Below are 14,605 nucleotides of genomic sequence, written 5' to 3'. Positions count from 1 at the left end.
CCGTTCTTCCCCGGAGCGCTCGCCTCATTCTCGTTGCTGCAGCGCCCCGGTCAGATCCACTGACCGGGTGCGCTGCGGTACCGCCTCCAGCCGGGATGCGATTCGCGATGCGGGTGGCGCCCGCTCGCGATGCGCACCCCGGTCCCCGTACCTGACTCGCTCTCCGTCGGTCCTGTCCCGGCGCGCGCGGCTCCGCTCCCTAGGGCGCGCGCGCGCCGAGTCTCTGCGATTTAAAGGGCCAGTGCACCAATGTTGGTGCCTGGCCCAATCTTCCCAATTATCAATTAGTGTGATCACCTGTGCACTTCCCTATATTACCTCACTTCCCCTGCACTCCCTTGCCGGATCTTGTTGCATTAGTGCCTAGTGAAAGCGTTCCCTTGTCTGTTCCTAGCCCGAGTTCCTGACCTCCTGCCGTTGCCCCTGACTACGATCCTTGCCGCCTGCCCTCGACCTTCTGCTACGTCCGACCTTGCTTCTGCCTACTCCCTTGTACCTCGCCTATCTTCAGCAGTCAGAGAGGTGAGCCGTTGCTAGTGGATACGACCTGGTCACTACCGCCGCAGCAAGACCATCCCGCTTTGCGGCGGGCTCTGGTGAAAACCTGTAGTGGCTTAGAACCGGTCCACTAGCGCGGTCCTCGCCAATCCCTCTCTGGCACAGAGGATCCACCTCCTGCCAGCCGGCATCGTGACAACTTGTCATCGCAGAAGTTTCCCGGTATCCTGGTAGGCCAGTCCGGCCCTGTTTATGAGTTGCAACAGGAATGTTGTCCCAAAATAGTTAATAAGGAATCATTTTGCAATAGCAAAGGTGCTCTTTCCTCTACCCCTTCCTCTGCCAACCTTTCCTTTAAAGAGTACCTGTCATGATCTTATGAAATTTTATATTCTGCAGTTCACTGCCCCCATCATGATAAATCACCCATTGCCTTTAATTTTATTATTTTTTAGTTTTCTACCTTGAAATTGCTCTGTATTTTCTGCTCAGTCTCAGTCAGATTCACAGACTGGGAAGGGGCATTCCCCAGCAGGCAGGACATCACTCTGGTACACACAGCCCAGCGCAGTTCAGTGTGAGATGAGCTATGATTGGCTAAGGCTGTACCCCCCCCCCCCCCTCCTGTGCACTCCAGACTGCATTTCCTGATTGTGTACTTCTGCCAGGCCAGCAGGAGTCCAAAGTCTGTGCAAGAGATTGGGGGGGGGGGGGGGGGGGGGGGGGAAATGTGCTCTGGACAAGTTAGGAGATACCTAGTGGCAGCTTATTTTTTTTTTTTTAAACACAAATAAAACAGAAAACTTCAGTTTTCTTTTTAAAAAACAAAGTACATTAGAAAGATTTTTTATTCGCCATAAGGAGTGCAATAACAAAAATAAGTTTTTTTTAATGACTGCCCATTTAAGAGACTTTTATATAAAAAAAAAATTTGAAAGTTACTGTCATGTTTTGGGGTGATTTGTCACGGACCAAGTAGTCAAGTGACGGAGAAACTGCTGGTAAATTTTCACTCTCAGTGCTAGAAATGTGGATTTATGTTAAACACAGGTAGAAATGCTATCTGTTTAACTAAACCAAAGAAAACACTCTCAATGCTTTTAACGCATATTTATGTGAAACACAGGTTTATGTTAAACCCAGAAAATACTGGAAACTTGGCCTAAAATGCGTATTGCTCATTCCCGATAAACCATTTAATACTTATTTATGTTAAATCCAGGTAGAATTACTGTATGTTTGATTAAACCAAAAAAATACAGGCAACTTGGCCTAAAGCTAAATTACAGGCATTTGTGACAAGTTCTCACTGGTTGGAGCCATTGGTGCTGCAAAGGGTCCCAAACCTAAGCCTAAGGCTTCAACACCATCTCCAGTTTCCAAAGCCTCCTTCCCAGACTCACTTTCCATAAAATGGGCAAATAATGTTCCAAATTTTGCTTGTTCTTTAACCATTGCTCTCTCTTTGGAAAGTGTAGCATATATGCCATGTGCACAGTTTTGTGAGACAAACAGCAAAGTAATGTAACACTTTACAATTAGCTGGAATTATTACAAGGCTCATCCCTCATAGTAAATTATGGTCAGCTGAATTGTGCAGGATACGTGCACCATGTTGCACCAAAACACCACAGTGAATGACTTTGTCCAGGCCTCCTAATAACCACCATCACACTCTTTGGTGTCACACTCCCTTTCACAGTGTATGTTGAGGCCGGTCCCCTACTAGTCATAGTCATAACAGTGTAACCAGTGTGACAGATAGTAAACAGCAATGTGCACTGGGCTCGCAGGATAACAGCTGGAACTTGTAGTGTGACAGAAGGTGAAGTAACAGAATTGGCCGGGATGGCAGGAAGTGGATTGATGTTCATCCTCGATGCCCTCCAGAAGGTAGGAACTTATCTGCAGGGCATCACCAGGTTCAGTGACCATGATAGTCCTCAGTAGATGGGCAGGGGAGAGAGGTGGAGAAATACTGAAAAAGATACAGGAATAGAATGAGCCATCAGATATTAACATGTCCGGAGATAGAAAAAGACATAGGGGGAGATTTATCAAAACCTGTGCAGAGGAAGAGTGGTGCAGTTGCCCATAGCAACCAATCAGATTGCTTCTTTCATTTTCCACAGGCCTCTAAAGAGGCCTGTGGAAAATGAAAGATGCAATCTGATTGGTTGCTATGGGCAACTGCACCACTCTTCCTCTGCACAGGTTTTGATAAATCTCCCCCACAATCTCCTAGAATCAGAAATGAAGTCAAATGACAGCGGAGTAGTCAGACAAGAAATAACCATAGACCAAGCAACTGTATACTGAGCCTGACAAAGTAAAGATCTCAAAAATGTGCATATTAGTCTGCTCTATCTATCTATCTATCTATCTATCTATCTATCTAATATCTATCTGTCTATCAATCTCATATCTATCTATCTATCTCATATCTATCTATCTCATATCTATCTGTCTATCTATCTCATATCTCTCTATCTATCTCATATCTATCTCATATCTATCTCATATCTATCTCATATCTATCTATCTATCTCATATCTCTCTATCTATCTCATATCTCTCTATCTCATATATCTCTATCTCATATCTATCTATCTATCTATCTATCTATCTATCTATCTATCTCATATCTATCTATCTCATATCTATCTGTCTATCTATCTATCTATCTATCTATCTATCTCATATCTATCTATCTCATATCTATCTATCTCATATCTATCTATCTATCATCTGTCTATCTTTCTACCTTCTCTTCGATGGTTGGCGCTGGGATATAACGTAAGTAATGAAGACATTATCCCCTCCCAGATGTTGTCTGGCCGTTTCCTTTATAGATCCATTTGTTTCCTCGGCCGCGTTCTCTTTTTATCATTCTTTCTTAGTAAACATCTGCTGCTGTTGGTTGTGATGCGTCTCTGGCAGATCTGATAACAGCTCTGAACACATTGAACAGCTGGATTGCAAAAATAGAAAAATCCCCTTTTGACCGTCCTATGAATCAAAAGAATTTGCGCACTGTCTTCCAGAGCGGGTACCCTTCAGCGTCTCCTCTCGGCTCAGTGTGGGGTATTTATCATAGTTGGCAGGTCCCAATGACCGTTTGTTTGTCAATGTGATTGTGGAGTTTCAGCCTCACTGAGCATTTAACATTATGAGGCGTAAATTGGCGAAGGGCGCTCAGAGAACATCAATGAGGTCTTCTGGAAGTTTCTGGCTTTTTCCTTCTATATTACTCTGATAACATTAGAATTTTCCCCGGTACTTTTTTAGTTGTGTTCTTTCCGGGCCAAATGACAGTACTTTGGCTACTTTTTCGATAAATTATTTTGATGTACTTAACCTCTTGCGTTCCTGCAGCATCTCTTCTTTCTTTCAACTTCTATGTGGGACCAGCAAGGGTGCGGGATGGATTGTACACTGGTCTAGTGACAGATAAAGGAGTATGTACCTTAATTCCTTTTTTTTTTGGACCTCCCATACCACGTTTACTGTCACCTTCTGACCACTGTTACTGGAACCTTGTGTGTCTAACTACTTTCACATTGTCCTCCAACAGTACCGTATACCCTGTTAAAGAAGCCCTTTGCTTTGTCATCTGTGTGTTTCATGACTGTAATTGGGTCATGTGATCTCCAGTTTGACTCTCTTAATCTTCCAGTGCTTTGTATGTCAGAACAGGATGTCAGTTCTGGGTCTGACTTCCTGTAAACTACAAGATGACATTATAACCTACCAGATTTCTCCCCTCCCAGTTCCATTTGCTATCTTTACAGGATCATGATATATAGCAGTTACAAATCTCCCCTCCAGCTCTATCTGTATTCTGCTGCTGCTATCTCTATGGGCTCAGGCTATATAGGAGTCATACACCTCCCCACCATCTCTATCTGTATGCTGCTGCAATTTTTATGGGATCAGCATATAAAGTAGTTATACACCTCTCCTCCAGCTCTATCTGTATACTGCTGCTGCTATCTCTATGGGCTCAGGATATAAAGTTAGTAGTTATACACCTCCCCACCATCTCTATCGGTATACTGCTGCAATCTTTATGGGATCAGCATATAAAGTAGTTACACACCTCCCCTCCAGCTCTATCTGTATACTGGTGCTGCTATCTCTATGGGATCAGGATATATAGTAGTTATATACCTCCTCCCCAGCTCTACCTGTATACTGCTGCTGCTATGTCTATAGGATCACGATATATAGTAGTTAAACACCTTCTCTCTAGCTCTCAGTGGCGTTGCTAGGGAGAGGGGGTGCGCAGACTGCACCGGATGTCACCCCCAAGCAGGGTGACACCACCAAGTGGGAAAAAATCATCCCATGGTGGTGTCACCCCAGGCTCCCCTGGATGCAGATGCGATACAGTGAGGGCAGGGCTGTCAGTTTCCTGTTCCGCCATTTACTGTCACAGGCTGCAGGCACTTCAGCTCTGCAGGCTATCAGCCTCTGCAACTTGATCTTCCTCTGTGACAACATTGCGCTGGCCGGGGAATCCCAGCACTGTGGCTCATAGGCTGCAGAGCTGAGAAGGAGAGCAGCGTACATCATGAGAACCTGGACCAGGGAAGTATTATTGCTTTTATTTTTTCTATTTGGGCATATTAATATACAGGGGGCATAATTTCTATATATGAGGAAGACACAGGGGGATGTTTTTAAAGAGTACCTGTCACCAAGTGAACCGCTTTTTTTTCTGCTTCTATACTTTACCCTTTACCGCTGCCTTTTTTTTCCTTTTAGACTTACTTTGTGCCCTATTTCTTCAGCTCACCCACTGTGAGCTGCGGACTGCTGGAGGGGGCGTACCCTGGCAGATTCAATGTCATCTGTAGCTTTTACAGGGAGAATATCCACCCTCCCTATTCTATGCTGCAAGCATGCATGTAACAGGGATCTAATCATGGCAGTCTGATAGAATCCAGTGCAGAAGAGAGGGCACAGCGCACGCTCTCACCGGCTTGATTGACAGACAGAGAGAGGGATCGCTGTGCAGAGTCGCAGTGTCTTCTCAGCTTTAGGACTTCTGACTGTCTCTGCCAGGCTGCTTCAGGAGACAATCCGGCAGTGCAGGCGGACACAAAGTAGGACACCTAGTGGCCAAAACTTCCAAGCTGGGTTACACACATAAAATAACACAATTTTTAATGGATATCAATTAGAAAAGTTACAAACATTACGTTAGCTATAACATCAAATTTTATTGATGTGACAGGCACCATTTTAATATGAGGGGGTGCGGGGGGGAATATTTAATTATAGGGCATTCTTACCCTAAATAGGGTTAATAGGCAGCAGATAGAGATACAAATGTTAAAACAGTTCTTCCCTACATACACACCAGAATAAGGAAAATGTATTTTTAACTTTTTGTATTTCTTTGGCAACACGTTTTCTTTGAAGAATATATGCTGAGAAAGCTTCTGATACTATGTTTTCCTAGAACATGTTATCGTTAAATAAATGTTGGCGCGGCTCAGTAATACAGTATTACGGTGATGCCAGCTTAGAATGAGCCAAAAATATTTGAGTAAGACACCAACATGCTCCAGTTTGTTCAGGTTAAGGATTCTCGTCTCCTTACATAGAAACAAATGTCGTCCTTATGTTCATGCATTGCTATCGCCGACACCATATTAAAAACAGGATGGAACACAAAGATATTTTATTACGCTCATTCGCCTGCAAACAGTTTCTGTTGCGTTACGAATCGTGCCTTGTGCCAGGAAGAATTTCCTTGAAATCCAAAAACACTTTCACTGCTGTGCAGACTCCAAACTGTGAGCAGATCTTCATTGTATAGTTGGAGATGAGGTTTTTTTTTTATTCTACTTAAGAAGAAATGAAGAAAAAGAGCATTAAACAAAAAAGAAAAAAACTTAACTCTAATGTTTTTTGTTTTACGGCTGAATAAAATATTGTGTATTTTTTATTATTATTATTTTCTTAATATTTGATTTTTCTATTGTATTAATTGTTTTAATTATTATTATATTCCTTATTACATAACATGAATTATTTCATAACTCACTGATACAATAACAGATCATAATATGTAAACATTTCTTTAACACCTTAAGGATGAAGGGCATACCTGTACGCCCTCGTCCTGGTCCCTTTCTATGACGCATCATAGCAGGGTGGTCAGCTGCTGGGACCCATGGATAATACTGGTCATCACCAATCCTGGTGATGCCCGGCATTAACCTCTTAGACGCCAATATCAAAGTTGATTGAGGTGTCTAAAATAGAAAAAATCTATCCCGGCAGCTCAGCGGAGCTGATTGGGACCACCACAGTGAAACCACGTTGTCCATTGGATTGCCCGAGGCTATCTGCCCAATGCCTTGGCTGCTGGGGCACTTCGGGATTACATCACTTCTCCCCAGAACTCGATATACATTGTCATGCAATACAACAGTGTTACCTTTACAACTTGTACTCTGCCCTTCTATTTGTTTATCTTATCTTGCAGGGGAACCCTCTGGCCAGTAGAGAACCCTGTACACTGGACAGAAGAAAATCTCAAATATTTATACATACTTGATATATGTGGACTGAGACCTCAAGTAATGGTACAGTCCCAACTTAGATTTAGTGTAGACTATATTGATTTTATATAGACTAACTATGTGTAGTACATAACTTTACACAATATATTGTGAGCTAATCTTTGCACCTTGTGAGAATTTGTCCTTGTGTCGAATTTTGGGACATACACAACACCACTTCGGGGGAATCTGGAACTCTTGCGTCTTCTGGAGCTCTTGGAACCCCTGAAGCTGCAGCTAACTCTTTCTTGACGAACTCAAGAGCGGGTATTGGTCCAGGGCTGGAGGGACCCAGAGTTTCTGGCATCTGCGCTGGGGAGACTGGGGACAGAGTTGGTACTCTGGAGACTGGCGTATAGGCCGGAGCCAATGGTGAAAAGGCTGGTATGGGTGTAGAGACTAGCGTGGGTTGAACCAGCCCTGGGGTTGGTGCGACACAGAAGACCGCAGGCTGATTTGGAGAGAGCATGGGAAAATCCATATAGATTGGTGGATCCCTTCGCCTGGAACGTACTCTCTCACAGGTCTGACAGCTGGAGGAGGTGGCACTGGGAGTATTGTTAGATCTTCTTTCAGACACAACTTGATCTGATTTCTGTGAACAACTTGTGGCTCATACCCAGGCTTCTGTACCTTGTATACATCAGAGTACCAATAGGGTATGGCCGTCACTGTGTACGGTTCTGTCTCCCAGATAGAGTGTAACTTGTGGGTCCTTGGAAACTTCCGCAGCCAGACTTTGTCGCCCATCTGATGTGGGTTGGCAGAGACATGGCGATTATAATCCTCCTGTTGTCTCTGTTGAGCCTCACCCATCTTCTTGCTGACAATTTCTTTGGCTTCCTGGATTCTCCTCAGGTGGTCAGAGACCCACTCCAGGGAGGCTTGCAGGGAGTTGTTGTTTGGGCTTTGAGCCCAAATGTTCGGTCTTTAGGCAGCTGCCCATGTTGCCCCATCATCAAATAGAAAGGGGTGTATCCTGTAGAACAATGGACTGTATTATTATAAATCTCCAACAGTTCGGGCAGCAGATGGGGCCACTCTTATCTTGACACAGAGGCCGCCTGCAACATGTGGATAAAGACTTGATTGATGCGCTCACAGAGCCTGTTCCCCTGGGGGTATAAGCAGTAGTCCAGAGTCTCTTACAGGCATGGAATTGACACAGCTCTTGCAAGAGTTGAGCCTCAAAGGCCGTTCAATTCAATGGTCCCAATTGGAGTAGAACATCTGGGCTGTTGTCTTGGCTGTGAGGTCTTTAATGGGTACAATGACAACCCACTTAGAGTAGTAATCCACCATGGTGAGAGCATAAGTGTGCCCGGACCGGGTAGCAGACAACTTGACATGGTCTAGCGCGACCAACTGGTTAGGCTTTTCACTCTGGATGGAATGGAGGGGTGCTCTGTCGTCCTTGCGCACATTCTTAGTGATGTTACAAACTGCACATTCACTGCACCATTTCTCAATGTCACTCCAAATTCTGATCCAATAGAATCTTTGCCTGACAGTAGCTTCGGTCTTGTGGACTCCAAAGTGTCCCAACTGATAATGGCATGCGTTGAGGACCATCGCCGCGTCTCTTTGGAGAACCAGAATCTGATAAAGTCGATCATCAGGGACGGGATCCAAAGAATTTTGGTACAACAGTCCCTTGTGCATAAACAGTCGATTCCTCTGTCGCCACAGACATTTCAGCTCGTAGTCACACTGGGCTCGGCGTAGATGTGTTGGTACCTTTTTCGCCAGAAGATAGTCCAACAGATCCCCCATGACTTGACTTTTGTCTTGAAGAGTCTTCCAGGTGTATTGGTCTTCTTTTACCTTTTCGGACCTTGGTTCACTGTCCATGAGGGCGGTCACAGCATTCTGGTTTATGAACCGTTGGTAAAATGGGGTCATCTCCATGTCTTCCCAAACGTCTTCCACAGGAGGTTCTTCAACGGGGGTCATCCTAGACAGTACGTCAGCATTGATATTCAACTTCTCGCTTCTGTACTTAATGGTGAAACAGTAATTGGCTAATCTTGAAGCTCAACTCTGTTCAATGGCACCCAACTTGGCAGTATTTAGGTGGGCCATCGGGTTATTATCCGTGTTGACAGTAAATGGCATGGCAGTCATATAGCCTTTGAACTTTTCGGTCACGACCCATACCAGGGCGAGAAGTTCCAACTTGAATGAGCTGTAATTTGCATTGTTCTTCTCTGCCTCTCAGGTTATGACTGGCACAAGCAATCACTCTCTATTGCCCCTCTTGGACTTGGGGCAGGACAGCTCCCAGACCTTCAACACTGGCATCAGTATACAGCCAGAATGGCTGACTGTAGTCCGGATACGCCAAGATGTGGGGTTCTGTCAGCAGACGTTTAAGAGCTTGGAATGCTGTCTCTTGCTCTTCGGCCCATTCAATAGGTAGTCTTCCATTGTAGTTCTCCTTCGCCGTACCCCGTAAGAGTGCTGTGAGGGATTCTGCAATGTGGGTGAAGTGGGGAATGAAACAGCGATAGTAGCCGGCAAATCCCAGTAAGCTCCTCACATCTTTCACCGTGTGCGGGGTAAGCCAGTTCTTGACAACTTTCACCTTTTCAGGATTGGGCTGGACTCCCTCGGCGCTGACAACATGACTCAGGTAGTGTACCTGAGGTTTGAGCAAGTGACATTTTGACGGCTTGATCTTCAGCCCATACTTAATCAAAACTTGGAAGACGTCTGACAGATGACTGAAAATTTAGATGGCCCAGGCACCATTCCATCAAACGCTGGAACATAGCAGGGGCATTGCACAGCCCAAACAGCATACTTTTAAACTCGAACAGTCCCATAGGTGTCATGAAGGCAGTCTTCTCCCGATCCTCCACATCCATGGTCACTTGCAAATATCCACTGGTGAAGTCTAGGGTTGAGAAGTAATCAGCCGACCCAAAGGTGATGAGTGACTCCTTGATCCTTGGCAATGGATAAGGGCCCTTGTGTGTGACATTATTCAATTTCCTGTAGTCGACACAGAAGCAGATGGTTCCATCCTTTTTCTTGACTAGAACAAGTGGTGCCACCCAGGGGCTCTGCCTCTTTCATGTCAGCCAGCATCTTCTTGACAGTCTGATACATTCCTGGCATGACCGGCGGTATCTTTCCTTGATAGGTGGGCTGTCACCTGTGAGGAAACGGGGCTAGATCTTTGAAGTCTGCCCGAAGTCTGTGGGGTGCTTGCTGAAAGCCTCATGGTACCTCTTGGAGACATTAATGATTCCATTGACTTGGTTCCTTGGGGTAGTGTCGTTTCCAACCTGGAGTTGCGCCCACCAGGGCTCTGGAGGGCTCACACTGGATCCTTCGGCCACTGGAGCTGCATGCTGTCAGGCCACCAGATGTTCTGTCACAATGTCTTTCGACTCTAGGAGGTACAGCTGGGCTACAGGAGTGTATTTGGGTAAGACAGTAGCACAATCAGACAGGTTTACTAACCGCACCGGGACTTTCCCGTTGGTGACAGTGACAAGACTTCTCGCAGCTCGAACAAGAGTATGATCTTACAATTGCATAGATTCCAGCAGTACTTGATAGTCCCTATTCTTGACTCCGGTATGTGCATGATACCAGATGATGGTCTCTGTGTTGGGTTGTAAGGTCACTGACCTGATGTCTTGAATTCGTACTCTGCAGATTTCAACTTGCTTGTTAGCAAACTTCCGCTCTGCCTGTAGGACTTTCAAGTGGTGCTGCGCAGCCCGCTTGCCTGAAGGGGACAGATGGGGTAGAGAGACATGCAAGGCATCTAATATTTCAGCAAAACAATTCTTCATAATGTTCATTCCTAAGATAAACTCTTAACTAGAGATGAGCGAACTTACAGTAAATTCGATTCGTCGCGAACTTCTCGGCTCGGCAGTTGATGACTTTTCCTGCATAAATTAGTTCAGCTTTCAGGTGCTCCGATGGGCTGGAAAAGATGGATACAGTCCTAGGAGACTCTTTCCAAGTTGAAATAACACACACAACCTGAGTTCTTTTTCTAATCCTTGGTAACACCTTTAATGACCCCACATGGTGAAGGATGTAACAAAATATAAAAAATAAATAATTATAAATAATATAAGAAAAATGTTGTTGTTTTTTGTCAGTAATAAATCAAAAGTCTGATCAATGACAAAATGGTAGCAATAAAAGCTACAGATTATGGGGCCAAAAATGAGCCTCACACAGGTTTCCACAATTTTAATGCACAGGGAGTGGCATGAAGTGCTCTAATAGCCCCCAAGAACCCCCCCCCCCACCACCACCACCACCACCACACACAATTAGCAAGGTAACAACATCTTTTATTTTTTTCCATTTCACCTTACTTTTTACCAATGTTTACCATTTTATTTAAACTTTTCTGCTTTTCAGTATATCTTATGGTAAGATGAAAGGCTCATTACAAAGAGTAATCGGTATTGCATAAAGCAGGCCCTTATATGAGTCTGTAGGTGGAAAATTGAAAGCGTTATGGCTAGTAGAGGAGGAATGTAGGTGGAAAAATTTAAAGCGTTACGGCTATGTGGGGAGGAAGGAATAAAAACACACAAAAAAAAATAAATTGGTTGGGTCTTTTAGGGGTTTAAAGGGGTACTCCACTGCCCCCACGTTTGGAAAATTTTGTTCGGAACGCTGGGCGCGGGCTGTGGGGGGCGTGACGTGAAGGCCACGCCAATCGTGATGTCACGCCATGCCCCTCAATGCAAGTCTATGGGAGGGGGCGTGGTGGCTGCCACGCCCCCTCCCATAGGCTTGCATTGAGGGGGTATGGCAGGACGTCATGAGGGTCGAACGCTGGGGCAGTTGAGTACCCCACCTATAGACTTGCTTTGGGGGGGCATGGCATCACGTCACAAGGGCGTGGCCTTGACATCACGACCCGCGCAGCCCACACCCAGAGTTCGGAACAAAATGTTCCAAACGCTGGGTCAGTGGAGTACCCCTTTAGATGTATTTATTATTTTTGAAAGTCTCATCATAAGGCTACCCCATTGAGATCCCGAATCTTTTATGGGTGTTTTTTTTTTTGTGTGGTTCCTCTGGTTCAAAGCGTTGGAATATTTTACTCGCTCTCGGCCTTTGGATTATTCGGCATATATACCGGTTAATATTCCTATTTAGCACTAAATTTGGAAGCTCCTGATAAAGAACACGACAGCCGTCTATTCTATAAATGTGCTGATCATATCAAACTAAAAAAGATTTCAGGAGATGAGATTAATGGTTTAATCTTATCATTCTAAAAGGTCATTTACTTCCAGCACAATTTTCTGAAGATCCTCTGCATTTGTTTACCTGTGAAAGAGATTTAAGCTTAAATGACAGAAATTTTGCACATATGGTTCCAAAAAAAGTGCAGCATTGATCCAACCGCGGAACATTCACCCAAAATGTCATTAACTTAAGTGCTGTTGAAATGTAAGAAAAAAAAAAAGAATTAAAAGCTTAAAAATGGAAAGTCAATTTCCATCCTCTCTATATAATAAAATGACAGGATTCTGCATTAAATAAAGGGACATTTGATTCAGTTGTTAAAAATGGAGAGAACATAAAATACTGTTAATTAGTTGGACATTTTATAATGAGGTGTAAGGGGGGTGTTTCCGCTGCCGATCTATCCCCTTAAAATGTTTTTTTTTTTTTATGCAGATTAAAGGCCCCACCCTAAGGAAGTGATGTCAGAGTGATGGAACAATGATAACACGTATGGAAATGATACAGAATGGTATGGAAATGATACACAGGTGGTGTTGCAGTACAGATACGATACACACAGTGATGTCACAGTACAGGGATAATACACAGTGATGTCACAGTACAAGGATAATACACACAGTGATGTCACAGTACAAGGATAATACACACAGTGATGTCACAGTACAAGGATAATATACACAGTGATGTCACAGTACAAGGATAATATACACAGTGATGTCACAGTACAAGGATAATACACAGTGATGTCACAGTACAAGGATAATAGACAGTGATGTCACAGTACAAGGATAATACACACAGTGATGTCACAGTACAAGGATAATACACACAGTGATGTCACAGTACAAGGATAATATACACAGTGATGTCACAGTACAAGGATAATATACACAGTGATGTCACAGTACAGGGATAATACAAAGTGATGTCACAGTACAGGGATAAAACTCACAGTGATGTCACAGTTCAAGGATAACACACAGTGATGTCACAGTACAGGGATAATAAACATAGTGATGTCACAGTACAGGGATAATACAAAGTTGATGTCACAGTACAGGGATAATTAAAAGTTGATGTCACAGTACAGGGATAATACACAGTGATGTCACAGTACAGGGATAATAAACATAGTTGTCACGCTTCGGCTGGCAGGAGGTGGATCCTCTGTGCCAGAGAGGGATTGGCGTGGACCGTGCTGGTGGACCGGTTCTAAGTTGCTACTGGTATTCACCAGAGCCCGCCGCAAAGCGGGATGGTCTTGCAGCGGCGGTAGCAACCAGGTCGTATCCACCTGCAACGGCTCAACCTCTCTGACTGCTGAAGATAGGCGCGGTACAAGGGAGTAGACAAGAGCAAGGTCGGACGTAGCAGAAGGTCGGGGCAGGCAGCAAGGATCGTAGTCAGGGGCAACGGCAGGAGGTCTGGAACACAGGCTAGGAACACACAAGGAAACGCTTTCACTGGCACAATGGCAACAAGATCCGGCGAGGGAGTGCAGGGGAAGTGAGGTATAAATAGGGAGTGCACAGGTGAACACACTAATTAAGCCAACTGCGCCAATCAGTGGCGCAGTGGCCCTTTAAATTGCAGAGACCCGGCGCGCCCTAAGGAGCGGGGCCGCGCGCGCCGGGACAAGACCGACGGAGAGCGAGTCAGGTACGGGAGCCGGGATGCGCATCGAGAGCGGGCGCCTCCCGCATCGCGAATCGCATCCCGGCTGAGAGAGGTATTGCAGCGCACCCGGTCAGCAGGTCTGACCGGGGCGCTGCAATTGCGAGGATGTTGCGAGCGCTCCGGGGAGGAGCGGGGACCCGGAGCGCTCGGCGTAACAGTACCCCCCCCCCCCTTGGGTCTCCCCCTCTTCTTGGAGCCTGAGAACCTGAGGACAAGAACCGGAAACAGGAGTGGGAGAAACAAGTTTGGGAGAGAAGCGGTTAATGATGAGTGGTTTAAGGAGAGAGACATGGAAGGCATTGGGAATACGAAGAGAAGGAGTTTGTAAGAGACAGGGTTAATCTGGCACAAGACTTTGAAAGTACCAAGATAGCGTGGTCCCAGTTTGTAACTGGGGACACGAAAGCGGACATATTTAGCGGAGAGCCATACCTTGTCTCCGGGAGCAAAAATGGGGGGAGTTCTTCTTTTCTTATCGGCAAACCTTTTCATGCGGGATGAAGCCTGTAAAAGAGAATTTTGGGTCTCTTTCCATATGGTGGAAAGATCACGAGTCACTTCATCCACAGCGGGCAAACCAGAGGGCAAGGGAGTAGGGAGGGGGGGGGGGGGGGAAG

General features: G+C 45.2%; 1 long non-coding RNA gene across 2 annotated transcripts in view; it reads left to right on the top strand.

Moving 5' to 3' along the window:
- Positions 1-1,782: 1,782 nt before the first annotated feature.
- Positions 1,783-14,605, top strand: part of LOC130358326 (uncharacterized) — a 29,115-nt gene continuing 16,292 nt past the window's right edge. The window contains exons 1-2 of one of the 2 annotated variants that reach the window (XR_008889469.1): positions 1,783-2,391; positions 12,744-12,819. This is a non-coding gene — a long non-coding RNA (uncharacterized LOC130358326). Of the gene's footprint in view, positions 2,392-2,719; positions 2,828-12,743; positions 12,820-14,605 lie in introns of those variants that run through there. The other variant, XR_008889468.1, reaches the window with a different exon arrangement.

Source organism: Hyla sarda, chromosome 2 (assembly GCF_029499605.1).
Source record: "Hyla sarda isolate aHylSar1 chromosome 2, aHylSar1.hap1, whole genome shotgun sequence".
Taxonomy (NCBI): domain Eukaryota; kingdom Metazoa; phylum Chordata; class Amphibia; order Anura; family Hylidae; genus Hyla; species Hyla sarda.
This window is presented reverse-complemented; position numbering and strand designations above follow the sequence as displayed.